Raw genomic sequence first — 23728 nt, 5'->3', positions numbered from 1 at the left:
ACAAATTGCTTCATAAATTTCTTTGTTCTTTTCAACACAAAAGAAGATATTTGGAAGAATGTAGGAAAACAAGCAGTTCTGGGGCACTTTTGATATCATTGTCATTTCTCATCCTACTATGGTAGTCAGTGACCAAGAACTGTTTGGTTACAAGCATTCTTCCAAAGATCTTTCTTTGTCTTTATCAGAACAAAGAAATGTATACAGATTTGGAACAACTCGAGTATGATTAAATGATGACAGTTTTCATTTTCTGGTGGACTATAAGTCTGGTCCTGGTTTAAATGTGCCAATATAATGGTCCCACCAGAGTGAGCGAAGATGCGTTATTAAGTATACTCTTTAATCTTGGAGTGGGAAGGAGATTTCTTGAATTATACACTGAGATACTGTAGCTCCAAAGGTGGTTTTGGAGATCTCCGGTCTGCAGCTCTATCTACTTGTCTCAAGAACACCACACCCTTTTTATTAGGGACTACCATCCCCATTGGACACTTTTTTGAACATTTATATACGATTACACACCACCGCACCCGTTGGTTTTATGTTCTCATGGCATCAGCTAGGGCATCTTATGAATATGCAAATGATGCTGTCATTACTAATTTGCTTAATGACTCCCTCCATGGGAAAGTCAGCGAGTAAAAAAATCTGCTGATCTGTACTTGTGCTCTGGAGCTTGTTAGACCACTGGAAACTGTAAATGCTGGAAAAAATAAACGGGATTTATATTTAGATAAGGGTCTATGATGCTAGTTTATGCATAGGAAACGTTCTACTCTTTGCATTTACATTGAATCGTTTAGCTGACGCTTTCATCCAAGGCAACTTACAAATGAGGAAAAACACCAGCAATTTATCATATTGGAGCCAATTTGAGCAGTAAGCAAAACGTTTGCGGCTGTTGTTAATAGTTAGTGCCTTTATTTACGGTTATGGATTAAGTGCTCGCACAGAGTAAATGGCTTTTTTTAAGGCACCATGACATTGAGCAAATTCAAGTGAGCCTTAGAGATACTTGTTTCTTGCATGCTTTTCTTTTCATAAAATAGATCATCAATTATTGAAATAAAAAGTAAGCTAAACATGACTAGTTTTTTTATGATCATGCGTTAAGCATATCATTATTTCCCATACTGCAGCAAATATTGTGTACAGGAAATGATGTCATGCTCTGGCCTTCCTCTATTGGTCAATCATCTTTCACTCTATAAATTCTAAAACTTGAATGCACACACCGTCTGCTTTTCTTTCACGTGACCTCACCTTTACCTTTCAGTCTCTCTTCTGAACTCTCTGTGATTTGTTTCTGTTTTACACCTTCCGTCCTGCGGTGTGACACTCTACCACTCATCTTCTGCTCTTTTTCTCCAGGGTATTTTAGTCCTCGTGTATCTGGGTCACACAGCGGACTGGCGGTTATATAGTGTGTAAATGTGTGTTCAAGTAAAGGGGCCGGGGGTTTTGAATTCATCTTTTCGAGGGAAATTACAGGCACATTTCCTGTCCTGACGCTCTGGAAAAGCTTAATCATGCTAATCTTCAGCTCTCGTTTTCTTTGACTGTTTTTTATATTTCATATACAAAATCCATTTAGGATGAGCTTCCAATCACATGCTATAATTTTACAAACATGTTTATGCATGATGTATCGATGTTGAATCTTTAATGCAACACAAAAATGATATTGATAGGACTTTATTCATCAAAACTGGTGTATCGATTACTTGAATCGCTCAAGCATTTACCTTTGTTTATGATAGAAATCACGAAGGCATATTTACATGTCCAAGGTGACATAAAAATGCATGTTCACAGCAATTACAAGAATGTTGAGATTCGTTTTTAAAAATATAATATCAATAAAGAAAAGTACTTTATTAAATTGACTTGATTATATACGTATATAAAAAAACATTTAATGTCAAAATTTCAAAACATCAAATTTCTCATTTATTGCCCACTCATAATTCCTTCCTCTCTCAATGTACCCACAAGCACGCTAGAAGCAGGTCAATGTCTAAACATAAATTTTCATCTTGATGTGTCAGCTAACAGGTCTTTTACTATTAATGTATTTGGCAGAGAGTGTTACCCTGTGGAAAAGGTCATAACCTTGTCACTTCTCAGGCCGATAACACGGTTCTCGCTCAGGGAACATGAGCTCCCTGTGACCAGTCAAAGAGAATATATTGCTTTTATTACAAGATCACACATATTTGCAGAGCAGACAATGATTGGAAAGGCTGTCTGCAAGATTTTATTCATGACCACCCTATTGCACTTTTAATAAATTAGACTCCTGTCCCTTACTCTCGCCTGCCAGTGTTCCAGTGACATTGTCCAGCTCTTTATTTAGTGACCCACCACAAAAAAAAAACAAGATTTGAAACCCCAAATGCAAAAGGTCATTTACTAACCCTCATTCCAAACCTGTATGAGTTCTTTCTTCTGCAGAACACGAGAAGATATTTTGAAGAATGTTGGTAACCAGACAATATTGACTTCTATTGACTTGCATTGTATTGACATAAAAGCATTGATATTTTTCTCAAAATATCTTTATTTGTGAAAAGGACCAAACTGTTAACAAAGAACAGCAACACGGAGAGTGTAAAGCACCAAAGCAGCATGTAGTAGAAGGGAAAGTAAAAGCACAGCATGTGTCAGACCACAAACAAACCTGTGCTTTGCTCTTAATGTTGCAGGTGATTTTAGGTGTGATGTCGTCCTACTGTCTTGGATCCTAACTGTGGTCCCGCTGTTTCCACACTGTAAACAGTCAGAACAGATAGCTGTTAGATCAGTGCCTGTCTAAAGATGGATGCAGGAGACAAGATGACATGTAGTGCCACTTCACACAATGAAACACACAGAAAACACACAATTAGCACGCCTACAAACTTGGCAAATCACTGGAGGAATCATCAGAAGTCAGTCAGTGTTGCAGCAAATGTAACGCAATCTTTTTAATCAACGTTCGATTGCATGTCGTACTGTCACTTTAAGAAAAACCTTGTGTGGTTGAAACTCTACACTTGCTGTTTCTGCGTTCGAGACAGCTCGAAAACTTCCGACCTCCCACGTGGTAATAACCTCTGGACGCCGCTCGAAGTCGGAACTTCGACCTGCGAACTCGAGGCAGATCACCTCCGATCTCAGGGAGACGCGTCATTTGACGTCACGCCCAGGATACTTCCACTGAGGTTAGCCTTATGTGCAGTGTTGGGTAAGTTACTCTGAAAAAGTAATAAATGACTAGTTACTAATTACATATTCAATAGTGTAATTTGATTACTGTACAAATTACTCTCTCCAAAAAGTATTTAATTACTTATTACTAATTACTTTCTACATCCTACATCAACCTGCTAAATGACTAAATGTAAACCTTGGTTAGAATTGATTCAAGGATAGACATGAAACGGCTCTTTTAGTTCATTCAAATAAATAATATAAAACTACATAAAGTAGTATTATTAACAGACCAAAGTATTACAAATGTGAGAATTATACATTAAAACACGGATTTTTAAGTTAGACTTTGAATTTTGATCGCAGTTCCACTATTGCGCACACAAAGTATTTAGTTTAATTGCATCAGAAGTAACTGTAATCAAATTACAGAAAAAAACAGTAATCCCTTACTTTACGTGTTCAAGGGGAAAGTCATTTAATTACAGTAACTAATTACTTAGTAACTAGTTACACCCAACACTGCTTATGTGAAAGGTAAAAATAAACTTAACAGGTATTTTCACACCACGAAATGATATGAGACATTTTTTTGAAGCTAAGTGCTTCAGGTCTGCTTCATATCTCTACTCTCTGAGCAGTTGTATACAGTATTATATTAAAACAATACACCCAAATGCACAATAAATAGGTTCATATTTACTTATTTTTCTGTTTCTGTTGGCCGACAACAAAAACTATGTAATAGTGAGTTTAGTGAACTGAAAACTACACACCAGCAGTCACTTTCGTTGAACAGCTAAAATCCGTCTGTGTTCATGTTTATGCGTTCATACAGTCATCGTGTTTTAAATCATACAGTAAATGCTCAAACAAGGTCAATATGTGATTAGTTCTTGGAAGGACTGTTTGTACATGCGTATCTCAATCATGCGTCAGTGCGGTCTGAACTGAATGTGCTGCTTCTCCCTGCCGCTCACTGAACACAGCAGACACAGAGAGGCGGTGCTGCGTTGTGAAGGCCAAGGCTTATTCAGAAAGTAGCTAGATTTGTCGCTAGTCGCTTTTTGAAAAATAAGTAGCTAAAGGGGTCTGAAAAGTCGCTAAATCTAGTGACAAATTCGCTAAGTTGACAACAGTGGCAGGCATATGTTATGGACAACGAACACAGGTGTGCACAGATGTAGAACTGTACATTCTAGAGTGGCCTTTTATTGTGGCCAGCCTAAGGCACACCTGTGCAATAATCATGCTGTCTAATCAGCATCTTGATATGCCACACCTGTGAGGTGGATGGATTGTCTCGGCAAAGGAGAAGTGCTCACTAACACAGATTTGTCAACAATATTTGAGAGAAATAGGCCTTTTGTGTACATAGAAAAAGTCTGAGATCTTTGAGTTCAGCTCATGAAAAATGGGGGCAAAAACAAAAGTGTTGCGTTTATAATTTTGTTCAGTGTATGTTAGACTATTTCAGAATAAATGTCTTTGTAGGACGGATGAAATCTCTGGTCTCGTCTGGAGCTGCCCGCAGTCCGCTAATTGGTGACCTCTGCTCTGGTGTGAAGGTACGTTTAGTTTTCCCTGGTCGTGCACCTGTAACTGACTCTAAAACTAAACAACGAAGTGTATTTGCTGTATGAACACAGCTAATCGGGTTTATTCTTCATGGTTATGCCTGCAATGGTTTCCAGTGACACTGTCAGACGCCTGTGGTATTTCCTCACTTATGAACCTCAAAACAGCAGGCAGATTTACAGGTCACGTCTAGTGTCAGCTACAAGACTCCGTGCATGCAAAACCTCCCTCATGTTCTCCAGTCGTCTGCCTCGCAGTCCTGCGCGGTTTTTATGCACTGGCTGTCTGTCGGTGAAGCCTCGCAGTAAATTGAAAAGGATGATGGCCTGACAGTTTGATGATAGCAATTATCTTCTCAGCATTAGCTGTAACATGTTCACAGCGTTCCACGGGAGCGTTGGGGGTGCTTGAACGGACTGTGTTTTACTGTGAAAAGAGGAAACTAATTTGGAAGCCAGAAAAATAAAATCAAACGCACTCCCCCCAAATATGAGTGAACAGCAAAGACAAAACAAACCAGCGGGCTTTCAGTGTCCGTTGTGTGTTTCTGCAGAAGATTGTTTCTCAGTGAATTCTTTCAGGACCACATTATCTGAGCTTTGCTGTGCCCATTAGTTTTATAGCTCTGTACTTTTACTGTATTTGACAATTGTCTCAAAATACACAAATGACAGCGTGTTGCAATGCATTGTGTGTTTCGTTCATTTTATTTCATTTAGGCATCTTTTATTCAAAGCAACTTACAATAGCGAGGAAAATAAATAATACAAATGTATTTGAATCAGAAATATAAGAAGTGCTGTACAAAATTACAAATTTTCAACAAATCTGAGAGACACTTTTTGGAGGAGAGAGAACGAAGAGTTTATTTATTTACTTATTTAAATGATCATTAAACACGTCGCATCGTTTTTTAATGATGTAAATGTTTTTTTAATATATATTGTGGGATGTTTGGAAGATATAATTGTCCATTTTTTACTTTTTTATTATAGACTTTTGAGCAAAGGAGCTTGAATTTGTCGTGCCCAAATGCCTGTGAAATCAAATTTGAATGGTTTAAATGTTGTACTGGAAATCTAGTGTATAGGATATGAAATGGTTTATGGCCCAAGTCCTTAGAGACATCCTTGTACACAGTATGTGTATTTGAGATGTTTGTAGACGTGTTAACCATTTAAGCAGATGATAATAGATTAAAGATAAAGTTTTATTTGTCTCTTTCTATCCTTAGACATTTGATGATTTTTCTCTTTTGCATACTTTTCCAGGGAAACAACTTCTGAGGGACGTGTTCATCTCAATCACCAGGAACTAAACTATGCATATTTTTTGTCATCTGTTCTAACATTCTTGATTTGGCAAGATCGTATATATTTCAGCCACAGAAATATTTCAGCCGCAGTTTTGAGCTGATGTTAAAGGTGAAGTCATTTAATCTGTTCTGTCTCAACCAATGACATGAGTTTGGGGCGGGGCTAACCTGTTTGGCAAAACAATGCCAGGCAGAGGTTAGGCATGGGATCATTTTAAATGGGATAATTAAAACAAATAAAATGTAAAAAATTCTTGAGAGAACTCAAACATCTTAATGCATCAGGTTGCCTTATCTTGTGCTCAATATTTTTTTTTACAGTGTTATAGTTCACCAGTAGAGATCGATAAAGTCCAAAAAGACCGGGGCAAGCGGGGGTCTTACGATATGAACCATTCATTTCTCGCTTTCTCACCTTCTCTCAATCCTATTTTATGTGTAGAAATGAATACTCATTACCAGTCCAAATACTTTATTAGCTGGAGAGCAGATTATAGGATTACACATTTTAGAAAGTGAGAAAGATAAAGACAGGCAGAAACACAGTATAGAGAGAGAGAGAGAGAGAGAGAGAGAGAGAGAGAGAGCAATGGTGCTTTTACTTGAGATCGGGAAAAATGTGACACATTAAATATGGAATTGTGTAACAACCAGTGAAATTATTTGCTTGCCTTCCAATATAAGTACTTTTGCAATTTAAGAGATATTGAAATAAAGACTAGCCTATTGCCAAAAAACTGTACACTTTAAGTGAAAACTGTGTGTGTGATGATGCAGTCTCAAACAGCTGGCTCAACTGAATCATATTTTCCATCAGTATAAATTTAGTTGGCATAATTTGTTTAAAGGTCACCTTCATCCACCGCTCTTCCATATGGAAATAAAATATGCCGAGGTTCTTAATAATAGTATTAGCGTAGGTAGAAATCAAATCTGGAAGAAAATCTACGCTATTCTGAATTGTGTTATTTCATCTCATCTCAGTGGTACACGTTTTACAACACATCCCTGACAGGTGTAAGTTTAACACCTATTAAAAGCACTGAGGTAAGATTAAGATTTCTAAAATTATACTGCAATATGTTTGGACAGAAACTGACGTGTACAATTTACAGCATTTACAAGTTTTACTTCAACTTAAGGGATGGAGGGCGTTGTCATCTTTACAAATCCTCTCATGACTGCTGGGAACAAGAATCTATAAAAGGGTAGAAGAACAAGTTTAGACCGATAACTCTGTAAACCTCAAATAAACATGGAACATTACGTTGGACCCAACCAGAGAAGCATCTATGCCTTTTCATTACAGACTACTAACTATAAAAGATGACAAAACGTTATGAGATATTCAGTACTGGAGGAGAGAAGGGCTTCTGGGAAAACAGCAAGAAAGGAAGGCAGTGAGAGAAAGATGTGGAGGCATGTGAGCATCTTATGTGATTGAAATGGAAATGTTTCAGAGGAGATTCATGAAGTAACCTCTAGAAATGTCTAAATTGCAGAAGGAAAATCGCAGCGCCTGAATAAACATGAATAAAGGCACGTGTTGAAAATGTGCTCTATTTGAACTACGTCATCTACCGTAATGCACTTTCCTAGGCTGATTTGGTAGAAAGTTTTTTCTAAAACGCAAATGACACTAGAGGAAAAGCAATGCTTCAATTTATCTTTAATAATCAAATTAAAGGATTAGTTCACCTCACATTAAATCCTGTCATCAATGACTCTCTTTCATTTTGTAGCAAACCTGTATAACGTTTTGAGTGGAACAGAAAGATTTTTTCATACTGGTCCTTTTTCATGCCATTATAACAAATGAGATGGATGCTTTTGAAGCACAAAAGCAGTATAAAAGGAGCATGACACAATATTGTAAAACTTTGCTGTAATTTTGGCAGGTTTGCCAGTAACTTACTGTAGATTTAATGTACAATTTTGTTTTAAGCATGAACTTACCTAGTTTATATATTTTTCTTTCACAAAACAAGACTACATTTCTTGGGTCACTTTTCTTGTTATGTAAACGTGTCGTAATTTAAGAAGTTTTAAATATTTTTACAGAAAACAAGAGAAAAATGCTTAGGAAGAATGACATTTTTTGCAGTGTTGCTGTGCTAATGCCAGTCTCTCCTTGCTCATTTTGAATCTCAAAAGTCAGTGTTTTAATTTTGATTAAAGTAATTGAAAACAGTACTAATTGGAAAGTATATTAAGTAGTAATTAAATCTACAGTAAGTTACAGGCAAACCTGCAAAAACTACAGCAAAGTTTTACAGTATGCAATATTCTAAGACTTCCATGCAATAGGACCATACAATAGCTTTATTAGTGGAACAGACCCAAAATCAAGACATTAGACCTGTATTGTCATTACACAGATGTACAATTACATTTATTTTATTCGGTTTTATTATAAAGGATTTACAGATTACAGATTGACAGACAAAATAAAAAATGATAAGACTATTTTTAGTTTTTCTGAATTTAGCTACTATTTATAGTGATGTGTTTAGGTAAAATTGTTTTTTGTTTCATTCTGTGAACTAGTAACAATATTTCTCCCAAATTTCAAATAAAAATGTTGTTTCTATTTGAATTTATTTGCAGAAAATGAAAACGGGAGTATTTGAGGTATTTTTTCAGACCGGCAAAGAAAACAAGTTCATATTCACTTTTAAACAACACAACAGTAATGTTTATACATGTATTTTGGGAAAGTTCAAAATGTATCATTATATTTTTATGTGATAACCTGGATTTTCATCACAGTTTTCATGTGTCTTGTCATGTTGTTAGTCTTTCACATTGCTGCTGGATGACTTTGTCTCTCCTAAGGTTTGATTTTTTTTAATAGAAATGACCGCAATACATCTGATTAAATGGAATAGTCTCTTAAATTTTTCTTAATTTTTTTTATTTATTAATAAAACAGAACAGAAATTATAACTACGATACCTTTATTGTTATTGCACTGCTGTACAAGGCATTATTCTATCCTAGTCTTTATGATTCACTTATTAATGTGACTCATCTTGACTCAATGATCCGGTTGTAGTGTTTCTCAGTAATCAGGGTTTTGTTTTTGTGAATGATGACTACACAACCGGGAATAAATAGTATTTCGCATGACTTGTAACGGGATGAAAATGAGAGACCGGTGCATTGTTTAAAAATTTGTGCTCAATGGAGAAAAGAAAGTCATACTGGGAGTGAATTCAATTCCCCACAGTTTTCTGTACGTATTTCCCAATGTTTCAAAGCAGCCTTGCAGAAAAATATTTCCCTACAATGTTTTAAATACATCATTTTCACATTCAAGTCATCTTGACTCTTGTTTCTCATTATTTAGCAGCGTCTCCACGGCTCTTGACGGCGGGCCTGGAATGTTTCAGTGACCTTTAGCTTCCTACGATCGCTTGCAGGTGTGTTTGCCATTAGACTAGTCAAATCTATTTTTGTCGTGTTGGTCTCCTTCGCCTGTTCCCTTCGTCTCTTTGTGCTTTTTCTTCGATCTTTCAAGTCTCTTTGTGGACGTTCCTGTTGAGTTTTCCAAATACGCTGTGGGAGGTTGGATGCTGGAGGCGGGGGAAGACATTCAACGCTTGGTTTCCTGTTGTTAACGTGTTGTTGTTCGTGTGTTCCAGCTTCTCGTGTCCTTCTCGTTTGATCTTTGGCACTGAAAGAAAAACAGGAGCACTGGAGTGAAGATGCAGGTAAAGCTTCTTGACCGGATCACCAGCATATTGTTTTCAAGTAAAATACGTTTAAACACTATTAAAAGATAAATAGATTTGCATTAGATATTAAGACATGTTTTCAAGTTAACTCCCATTGGCCACCATTTGTCCTGGTTCCAAATATTTATAAAGTAAAGAATCATTTTAATGAAAGTCTTGTAAAATCCTATTACGTTAATACACAGCGCTCTGTCTTTGGGCTCGTGTCACGCCCCCGTTCTCTTTGTCAGTACATGTGGCAGCCCAATATTCATTTTGACGTGCGCGTGCGAGCGGGAATTAAGATGCAGGGCTGCCAGTAAAGAAAATGGTTTGATTCTATAGAAAGTGGCAGCGTTCATTTGCTGTGATGACAGCGTGACATTGCGGACAGGGGCGTGGTTACGTGTCATCTGTCAAATGAGTCACGCTTTGTGAAGCTGAGGGTGAAAATGAGGGTGACACTTTTACTCCAGGAGTCTGACGGGGACCGAAGCGGTACAGTTAATCTGTGCGTTTCTTTTAGCATGTCACCTCTGTGCATGTGTCCTCTCCCAGCAGCGTTCCTGTCTGCTTTTACTCCATCACACCGGTTTGATAATGATCTGATCACACGTGCTTTGATCTCCGTACGGGTTTTTAGGCCGCTGACATGGACCGCTGCTGCTTATCCGAAGTGTTATTCAGTGGTCAGACACGTTGGCATCTCAAGAAAGGAAGTTTCCTCCAGCAGGGGTTCATTCTGACAGTGCATTTCAACTGGCTTAAGGCACTTTTTTCTAAAGCTTTAATAATAGTTGGTGTATTCGGAACTGGAAAAGTCTGTGCTGTTTCCCTTTAAAGGGACAGTTCACCCGAAAAACAAATTCTGTCATTATTTATTTACTCATGGCATTCAAACCTGTATATGACTTTCTACTGTGGAACAGAAAAGAAGATATTTTGAGAAATGTGTCAGCGGTTTTGTGCCCATGCAATGGAAGGCAATGGGGTCCGGTGTTGTTTGCTTACTGACATTCTTCAAAATATCTTCTGTTGTGTTCTGTTGAGATAAGAAAGTCATACGGGTTTGGAATGACATGAGGGTAAATAAATGATGAAAAAAATCACTTTTGGGTGAATTCTACCTTTAATTCTTATTTACCATAGGAAAGTTCAACAAATACAACTTTTTTTCTAATTCTTGATTCATAAGTAAAAATATTTTGGTTGATTTATTATTTTATGCTAATATAATAAATAATCTAATAAAATAAATATTACAGTACACATGTTAAACTATATTATATACTACTGTCTCTTATACAATTAACTTTCATTAAAAGTAAAATTGTTGCATCTTGTAGTATTTAATGCTTCTAATATTCCTTATTTTTTATTTTCCCCCAAAATATGTAGCATTATATAATGAACTCCTTGACCTCCTGAGGTTATGATAGATTTGAAGAGTTTCAGGCTACTTTGTTACTTATTTGTGGAAAGTATCATTAAAGAACTTGTTTCACTCAGATATTAATAGCTTTCTTTGTGAAACGCAATGAAATATGAAGGCGATTATTGTCCGTGGTTCATTAAATACCATTTGAACATCTATTTAACCAAGCTGAGCGAAAACCAACTTTCATTTCTTGTATTCACTTTGTTCCTATAGCTGCTTTGTCACAGGTGAAAATGAAGGTTAAGTGCCAGCCTACGTTCATACACCCGAGACCGCTGGTGTGGTCAGACAGCTCCTGTTTCCCATATTCACACTGAAATGAATAGACGATTATGAGTAAAGTTCTGGAAGCCGTAGAGGAGAAACGGACGACTCCAGAGACTGTGGCTGGCCGGGGCAGATATGAAGATCAGACAGTTCAGGCATGACCAAACCACCCAGGCACACACGCTTGCCCTTGTAGGTCTGCCTAACTGAATGTGCAGGTGATATTCCATTTGACCACAAATGCAGGAATGCTTCCCAGATTGACAGACCTGCTGTATAAAGCTCTTTAAAAAGTAAATCCCAATTCTGACTGCAGTGGTGTTTGCTTTTAAGAGACCAAATGACCTGCAGGTAATTCCAATTCCCATTGATGATATTGAAATACTAAAACATATCTATTTTAAAATTATGATTTTATTTATGATTATTATTTTATTATTATTAAAATAAACTAAAATTATTTTTTATTATATGTGTTTATATGTTTTAATAATAATAAAAAAATAAATACTGCATCTGTGTTTGCATGCTGTGCCTGATGTTATATTGAAATGAGGAGACCCTCTTTGACTTTCATTAGTGAGAGTCCTCAATCATTCCATCTAACTCAACACTGTGTGATTGCAGCTCTTTCCAGCAATCAAGAGAGAGAGAGAGAGAGAGAGAGAGAGAGAGAGAGAAAACACACCCGACTGTTTCCCATCGCTGCTAACCAGCTCCTCATGTTTGAACAAACCTTCATTTACTAACACACCACATTTTCAAGATATTTTGAAGAACGTTGGTAACCAAGCAACACTGGCCCTCATTAACTTTCATTGTATGGACACATTTTTTTCCTCCAAATATCTTCTTTTGTGTTCCGCAGAAGGATCACATAGTGGCATGGTTTTAGTCTTTGGAGGACTAGAGTAATGAGTTTTTGTATCCATGAAAACATATATTATTATCAGCAAACACACTTTTTCATCACTAATTATAAGGTGATACATGGCTGCTTTTGTGATTGAGCTTGTGACCTCACTAACAAGTACAAACCATGTCTGATTGCTGCTTATGAGTGAGCACTAACAAGCCTGTTAGACGTGTAATTAGTAGATGTGCTCACACATTACTCTGCTTACAAACACATGGAAGGCCAGTTTCTGTCTGAAGAAGACATCGAACCGATGAGATGTCACTCATTAAACACACAAGGGCTGCTCTGTTGGGTTTTACATTATATTCATTTCTTCATTTACCATCAGAAAGTGTTAACGCATTGCAGAATGGCATTCATTCTGTTTTAGAAATCACAAATGTTCTTCCTTGTCTTCAGAAGTGACGTTTAAGCTAACAAGAAGATAAACAAATAAATCCGTGAAATCAAATCTGAAACGTTTTAGTATACATTTGTTGGCCTTAAGAATATCTATAAAGCAGTGTACTCTAAATGCACGTTTAGAAGATGCAGATCAGCTGTTTTTATGACATAATCCTGCACTTTCTCATTAAGTTCCAGCCTCCCATTCAATAAAGAAATATGGTAACTATAGACCACTTGTGAAGACGTACACGATGCTGCTACAACGCCGAACAAACATTTTAACAGAATACAATTAACAGAACTAATCAAAATGTTAAATAAATAGCTTTATGGTTTAATTATATATTTAAGATTTAAAAAAAATGAAACCTGAAGCGCTGGACCAACACAATCTCACGGCAAAAACGTAACGATTTTACGATGTGGCTAATTTTGGCCAATTCGTATGAATTCGTATGATCTTATTTAGTCGGATTTGCTTGCGCGCCAGTGATGTTAGGTTCAGGGGCGGGGCTTCAGTATTGCTTTTTTCTAGTAATCGTATGTACAATTCACGACGTACGAATTCGTGTGAATTAGCCACCAAGTAATAGTTACGAATTATCGTGCGATCAAGGTTGGCTGGACCAGTGTTAACATATTGCAAAGTGGTCTACAACAAGAACTATACATTAAACGTTTTCAAATGTACTTTTCATTTTAGAACATTTATGGTCTCATTATGAATGAGAAATCAAGCAAATTCACATCAACACTCAAAAGTCTGATTCACAAGATGAATCTCCACTATTGTCAGCAGTATCAATACAGCCTCCTCTTGACATTAAACACAGTCATTAGACACACGTTTCATACAATCCAGCCCACAAAATAGCCTCGGTTTGAAACGCTGTCAGATGAAAAACACATGCTGCATGTGAGCACATGTAATCATCCAACATCCGCTCCACACAGTGGGAACCGGCGCTCGCTGACAGACCTACAAAGTCTCGCTGAGATAATGTTATTTTTATATGAAGTCTCTTACATCCCCATTGCGCTTGTTCAGCTCGGGCAGGGCACGGCTGCATAGTGGTGATGCACATTTAAAGTGTCTCAGCTCGTCAGCCTCTCTAAACGTCTAGAGAAAACACGACCGCAGTGTGTATTCATGGAGTCGAGGGGTGCACAAGGGGTTGAGAGTAGGCATGTGGCTGACGTGATGGTTTGACCCCTTCTTTGAAGAGAATTGTGGATTCACATATTCAGACTTCCAAGATTAGCTGATGTGAAGGGTGGGAACGGTCTTTGCTTTTGACATAAATGTGTTTTTGCTGCTTGAGCCGACGTGACAGTATCAGAAAAGCTGGATTTGGGGTTTCATATATCAATGCATCTTCATTTTTGCATAGCTCTGTCCCTTGTCAGTCTGTTCAAATAAAGACAACCTGCTGAAGAGTTAAACCTGTTAAATGCAAATAAAAGAATGAAGCTAAGTTAAAAAAAAAAAAAGGAAGATGACAGCAGTTCAGAGTTTGTTCTTATCGAGGGCTCCGCATCTCCTGTTCTGCCACTTTCATGAAGCTGCCGGGTGAAAGAACAAATATTTTATTCATGCTTACACAGAATGTGACCCTACAAAAAAGAAAACTGTTGCCACTGACTATGGCAGTATAAGAGTAAAGACGCATTTTGAAACGGGATGAGATAAGATATCAGATGAGAGAGAGTTGAGGTAAAGTGCAGCGAGTTTACTTCTAAACACTTTAAGGATTCAAAGATTTCTTTCCTCTTCTATTCTAAAGTTCCGACACATCTTTTATACACACTTTAAAGGGGTCATATGACGCAAATAAGTGTTTTTCTGTGTCTTTGGTGTGTTATAAGTTGCCCATGCATGTATTAGACACGTAAAATTGCAGTGTCGGAACAAAAGATGCGTTCTATCTAAAAGCGAATGCTCACCCAGACCTGCCTGAAACGCCTCGTGTAACCACACCCCCACACATCTACATCTGTTCGTGGTGATTTGACTAAGACCGCCCAAATGTATATGCAAGTACGGTGGGTGTACTTGTAAATCTCATTGTATCGTCGCCGCCGCAGCCATGCCGTGGAGACGCTGTGAGTTTCGTTGCGAAAAGAAAGCCTGTTTGTCTGCCCTTCCAAAAGATGAGACAACTAAAAACGAATGGTTACATTTTACTTACAACACTGTTCCGGAACAGTACAATCCGAATATTCAAGTGTGTGCGGCGCGTTTCACAGATGATTGCTTCGTGAACCTGGGAGAGATCAAGGCTATAGTTTTTAACTATTTAACATCTTTTTTTAAAAAAAAACTTACCAATCCTTTACATCCTGCTCAAGTCGCGCTGGCAAAGTTGATGTATCGGCTTGATCATCTTCATTTTCCGGATCAGATTCGGGCTCGAATTGATAAAGATGACATTTTATCACCTATCAGTACAATTGCTTTGAAACCTGATGTTCCAAATATGGTAAGAGGCGTCACATTTCCATCACACGCTTGCAGTATTCGACCAATCTGTTCTGTTTGAAAAGACGACTCGGTTCGAACTTTCCTTTCTTCTTTATTCGATAACCGCAACAACAACTTTTGTATTTCCTTAACTGTGTTTCTTACGTTACCGCGTCAACGTCACTTCCTATTTAACGTAACTCTTAAAGTGACCGACGTTCATTCTCTTTATGACATACAGTAACAACCAAATAACTTTACTCAACATCAGATTATTAGTCATGTAACATTACCCCTCCCCTCCCAGTGAACTAAGTATAAAAAGATGTTAAATAGTCCTGAAAACGTGCAGGCCGGGTGTGCGATCTCGTGGGTCTTCCTTGCAGCGCTGCAGATGCTGAGAGAGTCGTTCCTTGCGGAGGCACTTGATAATGAGCCAGGGGCAGAGGGCATGGTGGACTTAACAGGGAGCGGGAGAGCCTAGCGTCTGGGGCTTGATCCGTACCAGAAGGGCACTGGACTTTCCGAAGTCGATTGGCATGCCAACGGGAACCATCAGATAACTGAAACGTAGCTGGACCTAACTGCCTTTTTACTTGTTGTGACAGAGACCAGAAGGTGTGGAGTTTGTTACTCCGGTGCAACCGCAGAACTCGCACCCAGTCCAATGGGAAGATTTGGGGAACTCTGGCCTTTTTCTTTGTATTGTATCTTTCCTGCGCTTTGAGCTATTGGCCATGCACCCTGGCTTTCACCACAGGATTTCCACCGTGAGAAGTAGGAGGGCAAAGTCTATGTAAGGGTAACTTCAGCTCCCGCCCTAGCATCAGTTTTGCTGGTGATACCCCCGTGGTGGCATGCTGAGCCGCTCTGTAGTGTAGAAGAGTCTGAGACAAGGCCTCGTTGAAAACGCAAATGGTGGGGCACATCATGGAGTTCACCGCAGATATCCAGCTGAATGTGGTCCCAAGGTTGAGTAGGCCAGGGCAAAGACCCCAGGGGCGGCGAGGGTGGTGGGCCAGTTTTCCCACTGAGAAGACACGGAGTACAGTCCCGAACAAGATGTTCGATGTCTTTGTCCAACCCTGGCCACCATACGAGGTCCCTACAACGCTGCTTCAGTTTAACTATACCAAGATGGCCCTCATGAGCCATGGTCAGCACTCGTCCTCTGAGTTTAGCAGGAATAATTGCACAGTGTCCACGGGCCACGCATGTATCATTCCAGCATGACAATTCGTGTTTCACACGGGCATATGGCTGGATATCTGTCGCCACTTGAGCCGGCCAGCCCCTCAGGACATACTCACGGACAGCCGAGAGGGTGGAGTCAGCAGCTGACTCCTCTGTGAGTTCCTCCAAGGACACGAAAGCGGTGAGGGGTGTATGCACCAGTTGGATAAGGTCATTATCCTCAGCTATGTGACAGGGGTCAGTGGATGATGACACAGAACGGGACAGCAAGTCAGCAACTACATTATCCTTGCCTGATGTGTACTGTACGGTAAAGTCATACTGTTGAAGACGGTCCGTCCAACGGTACAGGCGCAGGGGTTTGTGGCCCGACCCAGAAGGAGACATAAGTGCGCTTAGGGCTTGATGGTCAGTTCGAAGGGTGAATTTCCGTCCATAAAGGTACACATGCCAGCGCTCACAGGCCCAGAAACAAGCCAGCGCATCCCTCTCTCCAGCTGAGTACTTCTGTTCTGTCAGGTTGAATGCACGAGAAGCGAAAGCAACTGGCCGTTCGATGCCATTCTGGAGTTGGGAAAGAACAGCGCCAGCAGCGGTGGCCGAAGCATCACAAGTTACCAGTGTGGGGCAGTCAAGACTGAAATGGGCCAAGACAGGGGGCCTGGTCAACAGTTCCTTTAGAGTGCGCACAGCAGTAGAACAGGCAGGAGACCAGTTCCAGGGAGCATCTTTTTTTAGCAGCTGGCGAAGAAGGTATGTCACAGAGGAATACTGAGGTAGAAAACGCATATAGTATGTTGTCATCCCCAGAAACGATGCGACTTGGGCTGCAGATGAAGGCTCCGGCACCTGATGTATAGCCTCGACATTGGAGTGCAATGGTGAAAGGCCCGCGGCTGAGACGTGAAAACCAACAAAGTCAACCTCTGGTACAGCGAATAGGCATTTATCCACATTGAGTGTTAGATTATGTTGGCTGAGGGCAGCAAAAGTGGCTCTCAAACGCTGATCGTGAATCACTGCGTTCGGAGCATGGACAATGACATCATCAAGGTAGATGGCGATACCAGGGACGCCAGCCAAGATGGTGGACATTATTTTCTGGAAACAGCTAGGAGCCGAACAGAGTCCAAAAGGCATTCTTGTATAGCGAAAGACACCAGCATGTGTAACGAAAGCAGTAAAATTTCTGCTATCCAGATGGAGGGGAACCTGGAGATAACCTTGGCGAAGGTCAAGTTTGGAAAAGACTGTTGACCCATGAAAGTGTGTAGTCAGCTCTTCAATTGAAGGCAGAGGGTAACGATCCGGAATAACTGCCTTATTGACGGACCTTAAATCCACGCAAACTCTCAGGCCACCAGATTTTTTCTTGGCTACAGTCAAGTTGGACACCCATGGGGAGGCATCGACAGGTTCAATGACGCCCTCTGCTAGCAGTCTGCCAAGCTCTGCTGTGACTTCGTCACGTAATGCCAGCGGAATGCGGCGAAGAGGTTGAATGACTGGTTTCACCGTAGGATCCTCAAGAGGCTGGTGAGCAAATGCAACTAAGCAGCCAAGGCCTTTAAACAGTGTTGGCCATTCCTGTTGCCAGAGGCAGCCGACAGTCAGAATTTGAGCCCCCGTATTGTCCAGAAGAGAAAAATATAGATTCATGAATAGGTCGAGTCCAAGGATGTTGCTGCCGTGGCGTGTAATGTGAAATGGGAAGTTGGGCAGGGTCTTGTTGCCATACAGGACAGGCGCATTTATAAGACCAATAACATCAATTACAGAACTCCCATATCCAAACAGATTCAGAGAAGGTGGCTGAAGAGGCAAGTGTGACAGAGAACATTCATAAGTGGCCATGTTGAGGAGCGAAACTTTAGCACCTGTGTCCAGAAGCAGGGGAATACAAGAGTCAGCTATATTGACAGCGCATGTGGAAAAACTTGCAGAGTTTGTGTTAATTGAATGAATAATGGTAGGGCTTCCCGCTTTAGCACGTGGGTTTTGGTGTGTAATAACTTGAGCTGGAGCAGACCGACACCATTTTGCAAAGTGGTTCAACTTTTGACAGCGTCGGCACGTTTGTCCCCGTGCAGGACAGTCAAAGGCACGTGAAGAGTGTCTAGTGGAGCCACAATTCCCACATCGACGCTGAACTTGTGAACGTGCATATTGTACATCAGCACTGGAAGATAAATCTGCCTCTGCCCCATGGACTTGTGTGCATTCTTGTATCATGCCCCCACTGCTTACACTTGATTCATGTAATGTTACTGTGTTTAATTTAGCAGCGCACTGTGCCGCAGACTCGATTTGTGAGGCGAGAATTACTGCTTTCTCCAAAGTGAGGTCATCATCCTCCAATAACAGCCGCTCCCGAACGAGTGTATTGTTTGTTTTCTCAATTAACTGATCTCGTATCATCTCGTCCGATAAAGTACCAAAACAGCACGGTTTTGCCAGACCCCTTAAATCAGCAACATATTGAGCAATCGACTCACCAGCGCGCTGTCTGCGCAGTCGGAACTGCAGCCGTTTCAGCAGAAGACTCTGCTTTTTCTCAAAGTGGCGATCCAACAATGTCATCGCAGAAGCGTAATTATCCGCGTCTCCGAGCGTGCGAAAGACACGCTGTCCTTCGGAGAAGAAACAGTGAAGAAATATGGCCATTTTCCGCGTTGTCGGGACAGCGTCGATGCCCATTGCCAACAGGTATGTTTCAAAGGACGTTTTCCATTGTTCCCATGGGACCGTAGGTTCGCCAGGATGGGGCAAAAAAGGGCTCGGGGGAGGTAACGACAACATGGGGACATCATCAGCCATCCTCGTCGCCAATTGTTCTGTTTGAAAAGATGACTCGGTTCGAACTTTCCTTTCTTCTTTATTCGATAACCGCAACAACAACTTTTGTATTTCCTTAACTGTGTTTCTTACGTTACCGCGTCAACGTCACTTCCTATTTAACGTAACTCTTAAAGTGACCGACGTTCATTCTCTTTATGACATACAGTAACAACCAAATAACTTTACTCAAACATCAGATTATTAGTCATGTAACACAATCACTACGCACTGGTTATCTGGCCAATCATAGCACACCTCGCTTTTCAGAGCGATGAGCTTTGTTAAAAATCTGCGCGTTTCAGAGAGGCGGAGCAAAGAGGAGATACAAACATGCACGGTATGTGGAAAATACAGCGTTTTTTAACCTTAAATCGTGTATACACCTCGCATTACATCTAAAACAAATGATAATATTCGTTTTAGCCCTGTCATATGACCCCTTTAAATTGTCTTTATTTTTGTTTATTACCTTGAATATCTGACATAATATTCAGAAATGTATTATGTCATTATTTATTCACGATAATGTGGTTCCAAATGAGCTAGTTTGCGTTCCAGGCAAAAAAAGTCCCACATATTTGGAATGAAAACAGGGCAAAACACCATACTAGAATAGCAACATTTTTTTTTGTTATTTAGTAATAATTTTCCCATCTGCTGAAGCTCTGAAACATTGGCATCAGTTTGAGCGTTTCACAGGTTTGATGTCAGTTCTTGTGCAAGCTAAAAGTAAAAAAACAACTTTAGTTTCATTCTGTTCTTTACGTTGTACGTTTATCAGTTTTTCCCTCTTTGTGTGTTTTTTTTTTTTTGCATGTGTGTGCTGACATATAAGATTTGTTTCATAACCGATTAATGTGATTTAATATAAAATTATATAGCATTTATAGGTTCATGACCCACAACTCAGGTCACAATATTAAGATATGTAAAATAAGCTAATTAAATTACAATTTGATATTATTTCAAATGGAATTGTTTAATATACATATTAAACATGCTTTTGTATATTTTACTGATCATTTTTATAATTTTATGAAGTAAATGTGCCTGTCCCACACTTTTGAGTCCTTACCGCAACAATGAAAAAAGGCTTTTATAATGAAGTTTTATCAAAGACAAACAAGTCTAGTTTCTAATTGCTAACAGATTAGGCCACCTCACTACCTCACTCACAAGTTCCCAAAAATATAAGGTAAATATCGCATTTTCTGTGTCAGTATTTATTGTGTATCCTTATACAGCTTAGTAATGCTGTACTTTTAACTACATTTTAAAAATAAATGTATATTACGGTTTAATTCAAGTATATTAAGATTGCTAAGAGTCGGAACTAATGTAGTAGACCTTACTAGCTGCCAATTAGCTGCAATATTAGCAAAAACATGTCATTTCCGCAAGATGTCTTTACCGCAGCACATTTTCAAGGTTTCCTGTATATTAAATTACAAATAAAAAAATACATTTTGTTGACCTTACAATATGTGTTTCACACTCATTGAAAACAGTTAAAAAGTTAAAGGTTCACAGTCTAAAGTGCCCGTAGTTGCAGAAACACTCAAATATATAAATGTACACATGCGGTCTGTGTATTGAAAGTCGTGCTGACTGACACGAAAAAGGGGAAATCCGTGTCCATGAACACCAATCAATCGATTCTAAATTTCGTACCTGTGCCACGCACTGCTGTGTAACTGGGTTGTCACACGGCAGTTCGTGGGTTGTTCGGTTTGACCCAACAAAGGGTTAAAGCCTTGAAAATAACCCAGCATTTTGAATATTGCTTCATTGTTTTCTTGATTTTTTTGTCATTTAGGAAAAGTGTCTACTAAATGCTTAAATAAAATGTAAATCATGAGTGACATGACATGAGTAAATAATAAAGCAATACCAATTTTTGCACTTATTTCATTAAATCGATCTCAAAATGAAGATGGTATTGAGATGAAATGCTAATACGTGAAGATGATCTGAATCCAAACCAAATGTTTGGTGGTTCAGACTTAAAGTGCAGATGAATTGTTGTCTGGAAGCAGTCAATTATGACTTCAATTTGCAGGCAGTAAATTACCAAACATAACTGAGATTTTCAGAACGTCTCTCTCCTGAAGCTAAAACATTACAGCTGTTACAGAGCGACGCTGTTTTATTTCTACATGACTAATTATAAGCAGGCTCATATTTTATCAAACTAATAACAGGGTCCCTACAGCACGGTTTTAAAAGCCCCTCATTGTCCTTCTCAAATTACGCTTTTTATTACAATTTAACTTGAAAACTATATTTCTCAGGGCTTTTTGAGTAAGAAAAAAAGACAAATTTGGCTTACGTGAGCAAATGTTTTCCATGATGTTATTGTTGCCAAGAGAGACGCATCAAGCTGCCAAAATCACAAATTACATTGTCAGATGATTTTGACACAATACAGCGGACAAACATTCAAACTATTTTTCTGATACTTTAGCAGACTGATTTACAATTCGGTCTCAATTACGAATTCTTTCATTTCCAGACAGAAAGAATTACATTTTTCAAATACATGCATGTATTTTAAATATCAAGTTAAAACAGTTCACTGTTATCATTTACTCACCCTCATGTCATTCCAAACCTGTATGACTTTTCGGTAACACTTTACAATAAGATGCTATTTGTTATCAATTAGTTATTGCATTTGCTAACATGAACTAGCAATGAACAATACTTCTACAGCACACTGTAAAAAATCGCTGTAGTTATGTAGCACATCGCTAGTAACTTACTGTATATTTATCTAATTTATTGGCAACAGTTTGTTTAAAGATAAATGAACATTAAACATTAACAAGTAGGCTAATCTTTACAACAACAAAAAAACTATAAAATAACAGCCTCGTGCAAAGCATTATGGGAACCAGAAATCCTAATCAACCTTTTCCTGTTTTTTTTCTTCTAATTTTGGTTCCCAATATGCTTTGCATGAGACTTATTTATACGTTTTTCTGTAAAGATTGTAAACTTGTAATGTTTAATGTTCATTTATCTTTGAACAAACAAATGTAAATCTACAGTAAATTACTGGCAAATTGCTGCCAGTAATACTGTAATTTCTACAGATTTTTTTTCCAGTGCATTTAATAATATTACTACATGTTAATTTCAGCATTTACTAATACATTATTAAAATCAAACATTGTCACTGTTAACATTAGTTAATGCACCATGAACTAACATGAATAACTGTATTGACATGAACTAACATTAACAAGAATTAATAAATGCTGAAAAGCTAAATTGTTCATTGTTAACTAATATCGCCTAACTGTAAAGTGTTACCCACCTTTCTTTCCTCTTTCCTTCTTGCACTCTCCATTCCTTCATTGTTCTCCCTGTAGTTCTGATTTGTCTTTCAATTGTCACGAGGAACTTTGTGAACCGTCACTTTAAGAGTTTCCTCTGCTGAAACGACTGATTTACATAGCAAACAGTCAGGTCACGCTCTGTTATTCACACACATCAGATCGACGGAATGAAAGAATGAATGAATGAGGCATTTATATAGACACAAAGCTGCTCAGAGGTCAAACAGGAAACTCGGGTAAAAAAATTTGAGAATGCAGAAATGGAAATGAGAAACACTTTGCCACTAACCTGCGGACTGTATTGAGCTGAGCGGAATAACAATTATTGCCTGAGTTGAATGAAGAGAAAGCCAGCCACCCACTTTCTGTGTAAAAGCACTGCGCTCAGAGATTGGTTGTAAACTACTGGAATCTTAATCTATGTCCTAGCCATGTCCTTGGAAACCCCATTTGTCATATCTTATTGATTCAGATACATGGGTTTGGGTTATTTGCTTACACAGATATTATTTTATCACTTGTCTGTTTTTCACTATTCTATTTTTAAGCATGCTCAAAACATCAACAATTTACAACTGAATATTTAAAGAGCTCACAGTGCTTCTCATAAGAAGTCTGACCTAAGCCTCTCATTGTCCTCAGTCAACACAAAATTTCTGTTGAGACCTAAATTATTATGTGAACAATATATTAAAATGTTATACTTTTATAGTTTGTTCAGGGTAGTATGAAATAAAAAACAAAATATTATTTTTCCTATAAATACTAATATTTGGCAGATTCTTCAAATTGTATGTACATTCAACGTGATCTCACGGGAATTCACTATTTCTTGAGGTGGCTAATTGTATGAATTTGTATGTTGTGAATTGTACAAGATTGTACGATTACTAGATAAAAGGCAATACTGAAGCCCCGCCCCTAAACCTAACGTCACTGGTGATCTCATTGTACAAAAATGTACGAATGAGATCATATGAATTAGCCAAAATTAGCCACATCGTAAAATAGTAATGCTTTTGCCAGGAGATTTTGTTGATATAAAGAAGAGCTGTATGCAGAGGTAAATACGTTTTTAT

The 23728-nt window shown here is 38.7% G+C and overlaps 1 long non-coding RNA gene across 1 annotated transcript; it reads right to left on the bottom strand.

Moving 5' to 3' along the window:
* Positions 1-8953: 8953 nt before the first annotated feature.
* Positions 8954-22737, bottom strand: LOC130569572 (uncharacterized). Its single transcript, XR_008964856.1, has 3 exons — positions 22628-22737; positions 21638-21688; positions 8954-9764 (listed from the first exon to the last, which is right to left on the bottom strand). It is a non-coding gene; the product is annotated as an uncharacterized LOC130569572 (long non-coding RNA).
* Between the last annotated feature and the right edge of the window lie 991 nt (positions 22738-23728).

This window comes from Triplophysa rosa, linkage group LG18 (genome assembly GCF_024868665.1).
Source record: "Triplophysa rosa linkage group LG18, Trosa_1v2, whole genome shotgun sequence".
NCBI classification, from domain to species: Eukaryota; Metazoa; Chordata; class Actinopteri; order Cypriniformes; family Nemacheilidae; genus Triplophysa; species Triplophysa rosa.
The sequence above is the reverse complement of the archived record's forward strand: the minus strand, read 5'-3'. Positions and strand labels throughout refer to the sequence as shown.